The sequence below is a fragment of the Gossypium hirsutum genome, chromosome A01 (genome assembly GCF_007990345.1).
Source record: "Gossypium hirsutum isolate 1008001.06 chromosome A01, Gossypium_hirsutum_v2.1, whole genome shotgun sequence".
NCBI classification, from domain to species: domain Eukaryota; kingdom Viridiplantae; phylum Streptophyta; class Magnoliopsida; order Malvales; family Malvaceae; genus Gossypium; species Gossypium hirsutum.
Window position 1 is genome coordinate 4,457,531 of NC_053424.1, and position 6,000 is coordinate 4,463,530.

Here is a 6,000-nt window from a genome sequence, read left to right on the forward strand (position 1 = left end):
TATCGCAATGTCTAAATTTTTTAAATTAACAATTTCGACTAACCTACTTCGGGATCTAATATCTCTTAGTACAAGACTCATATGACTAAGATAATTATAGCAAATAAAATTTAACACTTTTTATTATAGAAAACAGTTAAATTTCAAAACAATTCAATACTTATATGAATTTTTAGCGTGTCAAAATCTATCACTAAAAACTGTTAAAACTTATACATCAAAAACTTCAAAATTTATTCCATTAAATTACTAACCAAAATGGATATCGCTACCAATAGAAAGATTTTAAGGGAAACATTAATTTGGTACCGGCTTTAAAGTCAGCTCCTCTTGGCGCTGACTTTATCATCCACACTATTTAATTTCATCTATTTTGTTAAATAATTCTTCAGTTGGCAATTTTTTTTTTTAGTATTTGAAATTGTGGGATTTTATTTTGATGATTAAAATTTTAAAATCAAAAGTTCAGTTCTCTAAAAACTGTATTTTGCTTTGGTTCAGTCAAAATGAATGAAGAGAAATTGTCTTCAAAATTCCCCCTCCCTCCCCCGAAAAAGGTGTTTGGAAGAGAATTTTATAACCAATAAATTAACCGTAATTACTTGGTATGTATGTGGTTAAAATTTTTAATTCCACTAATGAGATTGTAATTTTGTTTTTTTAATAATTTTTTAAATACAATTTAAAGAAACATAATAAAATTTTAATTCCAGTTGTAAAATTGAAAATTTTCACTATTACAATATCACATAAAATTTAAATGTAAAATCAATCATTGGTACCAAATTAATTGAAAATAAATAAAATATTGAAATTACTTGTTAAAATTATTGTAAATTTAAGACATATCATACATACATATATCAGAAAAAATTTAAGATACCATAAATTTTAAATCTTTAATTTTATCCTTTCAAGTAAAAGTTTGTTTTTATATAAAATTTTAATAAATATATATATACATAAATTTCTCTTTATTAACATTATAAGTGTGCTATAACCTATGTTGTTCTTCAAAAGGTTCTTACAATTATAGAGGTTATCATAGTTTAATGCCGATAACTGAAACAGTCTTATCTATAGCCATACAATCGTTGGCTTTTCTTCATAACGATGTTTCCTACAGCACAGAAGTTAGAGCAGACATTGTTGTCTGGTTTAGTTAATTTCAATTGGTGGGTTTATTTGGTAGGGTCAATCAAGGCATACATTGGCATCCTTTGGATTCTTCAATAATTCCCAAAGAATGTACACCTTATTTTGTCCTTGCCAATTGCATTCACATTGTTCATATCCCCTTCGATTTCAAATACTACATTTTAATGCAATCGCTTCCTTCATATATAATAATCTAGAATTAACCCTCGCTAGGGACCTAAAATTTTTTGTAATAAACCTTTTATTAGTACGATAGTATAGTCAAGGCGTTTACTATTTCAAATGTGGTTTAGGTTTAAGTCACATTAGTTGTGTTGTTGTTAGATTTTATCTTCCTATAATTCACAAAAAAAAAATTAATTACTTATAATGAAGTTTAATTTTAAAATAAATATTGTTGAATACTATTTTATTTAAAAATAAATTATATAAATCTAATTTTCCCTATTGGCATTAGGTTAGCTATAATAAATACTAAATTAATCAGTTAACAAATAGTAACAGGAAATATCAAAAGTTTTGTTAACAGAAATATCAAGGGTAATTAAAATGAAAACAAATAGTAACATGAGTGCTTTAAATGATAAGAAAACATTTTGAATGCCTAAAATAAAAATTTATGAAAGTTGAATGATTATTTGTATAATCTACCTAATTGAATATTATTTTTGGCTTCATAATGACTTGGGTATAACTTTTATATATTGCTACAGAGAGAATGAATTGTCATTCTCCTATTGAGAAAGAATAGGGATAATGTGGGATAATCATTTCTCTTATTATAGATGTGTTGATAACATATGTAATCCAATTAAATAAAAATTAAAGGTTAAAATATTTTGTTAGTCTTGATAAAATTTAAAATATATAACATTATATATTTAAATTTGTAATATTTATATTTAAATATTTAAAATATAATTTATATATTCAAATTAAATTTGAAAAATAATTAAAAATAATTACTTAAATAATATTCAAAACTTATATTTCTTATATAAAAAATATTAATAATGAGTTACAATAAATTATTTTTTATATTCTTATTGAAATATCATAAAACTAACGAATTCGAACATTATTCAAATATATAGATTTTTCTTTTACAATATCATTTATAAAATGAACATTTTATTTCTCAAAAATACTTTGATAGCGATACTAAATATTTAAACATTAAACCAAACTTTTCAAAAGATTAAAAAATCTCATTTTTTTATAAATTAATGAATATTAATAAAAGAGTGCTGTTGTTTATTTTATATATATATATATTTATAAGTAATGGAATTTGATTCATGCCTTTATATATATTTTATAAATATCTATTTTTACATAAAAAAGATCACCTTTAATCTAATAACATTTGTGTTTCTTCTTTTATCATAAACTTTCCACCAATAAGTAAAGTTGGTGAAAATGGAGGAGTGATTGGTGAGATTGAGCAACAAGTTGTATGGCTGTGATTGTGAACTTTGTTGAAAGAAGAAAAAATGGAATTGAATGAGGAGATACCAAATTGATAACCCTCTTGATGAGGGCAAAAATGATTGGCTATTTTAAGAGGCTAGAGATTGAAAGGGAGTTTCTACTTTGTTCAACCCATACCAAAAGATTTCATTTGTCTTTAAAATTGTTGAATACTTTGAAGGACCAACATGAACATGAAAATCTTGGGTCATGCTATGTTACTTTTTAATATATTTATCATTTTCATTTCTTTTCAGCTAATACACTAAAATAGTCTTTAAACTATTATTAGATTACGACACATCCACAAAATAAGAATACATTTATAAAAAATTTATATAAAAGTAAACAATATTTTAGTTAAAATAATAAACTTAAAATATTACAATATTTTAGATTCAAATCCCTATTTTACATTTATTTTATTAAACAAATAAGTTTTTGATAATTTCTCAATTGGGACCTAATATTTTTTTCTATTTATGAAAACTTTTGATTTTAATTAATAAAATATAGTAATTTAAATGGTTCAATTTTCATTTTTGTTTTTTAAAAACAATAAAAAATTGATTGCCTATTGACAAAAAGTAAATTAAAAAAATTCATTTTAAGTTCAGAGTTTGTGATTGCCTCTCTTAATAATGTCACCTATTCAAACTTAAGTCCTTTCATTGGGAATACAATATGTCTTACCATTATTCTCAACCACTTATCAGTAAAATAAATATATTTTAATTGGATATAATATATCAAAAATTTCATCCATATACAATTTATGATTAAGTAAAAAGAAAAGTAAATTAATGTTTCTTTAGGTAAACTTTTACCTATTATCCTATGAATTTTAATATACAAAATAAACATTTTATTCAATCATTTAACACAAATGAAAAAAGAAAAAGGGTCTACCTCACTTTTATCATCCATGCTATTTTTTTTTCACTAATTACAAGATAAAAAAGAATATGCTTTGAAGCAAAAAGGCATCCAAAGGAGAGAGTGTATTAAATATTTGGAAAGTGAAGAATAAAAATATCAAGCTAAAGTAGTTAAGTTTAGAAGCTTTAAGATGCCCTTCCTATCAACAAAATTTCCAAAGTGGTCCATTACATAAATAAATAATTTTCCACTACCAATAATAATATGCATGTTGATTGTACCTCACAAATGGGACACCCCATTGGAAAGTCACATCAAAGCAACTATATGTACAGTATAGATCAATATATATCCGTTAATTTTGATTCGAATCTGTAAAATTTATTCCAATAATGCATATTCATATTTTTTTATTTGAAATATAATAAAAAAATTATATTAATATATTTAGTTTAATATTTATATTTTATGTCAATTTAGTCTGTTTTCTTCTTTTAAGTTAAAAGAAGTTAAATTGATGTCTTTTTAATGAAAATACTGATTAAAATGTTAAATTTTTAAAAATGACAATTTGTATTGCAATTCATATATACTTCATGCTCGATTGGTATGTACATTGTTATCAATGTATGAGGACATGAGTTCGAATATATTGAAGCGTATTATACTCTTATTTACGAGTTGAGAAGAAATTATATACAATTTTATAAAAATTATACATGCACAATATATATATATGTGTGCAAATTTTCAAAATCCATCTACACTATCTTTTTCCTCCCTTTTGCATGATGGAAAAAGGACTGCTTTGCCTTAAAGATGTTGAATGACTAGGACAGCTTAGACCCTTTTAATGCTTTACTTAGCTTTTATTTCCATTCCTTTAGAAAGAAAAAGAAAATATTAATTCTTTTATGAAAAAAACAAAACCATATAAAATCAACATTTATTTGTTTGTTTGATTGTGTGGAGCATAAAAAGCTTTCTATGTGTGGGTACAATTACAGGGGATGAGACAAGCTCTTGGACTGGTTACCCTACATTTCTTAACAATTTATTATTTGCACAACAGATATATTTTAAGGGGTTAAAAAACAATAATAAAAAAATTTTAAGGAGTTAATGTGTAATTTGAAGAGATTATATAATTAATTTATCTTATTACCCTTCTCTTCTCCTTGATAATATTATTTACATATTTATATTATATTATAAATTATCATTTGATTATAATTATATTTATATAAGTTTTAATACATTAAATATTTATATTATATAATTTTAAAATATTTTTATATCTCATATATATATATATATGATCGTATCTCGATCATTTAATAGAATTTATATGGTTTGATTTTTAGCAATTCAATATTTGGATCAACTTATCGATGGAAAAAGACAGCACAATTTGGTGGGGGCAAGACAATTTTGGATCCTCAATTTTACGGAAAGTTTCCAATGTTAATGCATATATTGTTTGATATGATATGTGACCTTTCATCAACAATTTTATAATAATGTATGAAAAGAAAATAATAATAATAATAATAATCCCACTTCTTTTTAAGAAAAGAAATTCATGATGAAACTAAAAAGGGAAAAAAATAAACAAGTGGGTTAATATATAAATTTGTAAAAGTTGGAACCCATTTTAATATATATTTTTAGAATAGTACTTTCGAATACAATTAATTTGTATATCATGACCTCTTACAATAACAATAATATCAATACCAACCATACTAAAATTCAATTAATTAACAAATATTAAAAATATAAAACCACGTTTAATATTTATTTTTATAATAGAAATTACATAAAAAATAAAATAAAATAATTTATATGAATTTGAAGCATGATCTAGATATTTAAAAATTATTCAAAACAATTCACAAATTAAATTTAATCCATTTTTCAACTTTTCTAATTTCTGCAAAGCATGAAAACAACTGTTATTTGTTTTTTATTTTTAAAATTTTCGACAAAACATATTTTCTTTATTGTTTTTTTAATTTCTCAACAAAAATAACCAATATTTCTCGAAACCTTATAAGTTTTTAATTTTATAAGTTTGAGATTTGAATATTAACAAAAATAGAATATAAAAAAATTTAAGAAAACTCGCAGATTATTAGGGTGAGTAAAATCCGATTCGATTCGAAAAACTCAATAAAAAATTTAAATTTTGAATTAAATAGTTCGATTTATTTGAGTTAATCAAGTTATTCGGATTAACTCAAATAAAAAATTAAAATTTTCGATTTAACTCGAATATGAATTACATAATTCGAGTTATCCAAAAATCCGAATAAGAAAAGATAAAACTACGTCGTTTTGATAAATATTTAATTTTTTTTAAAAGTTAAAATTTAAAATAATTAAGTTAAAAGGCAAAACTACGTCGTTTTGATAAATGTTTACCCATCAAGTTAAAAGACTAAATCACTATATTGTTCATGTAGTTAAATAATCTTATACTTCGTTTACTAG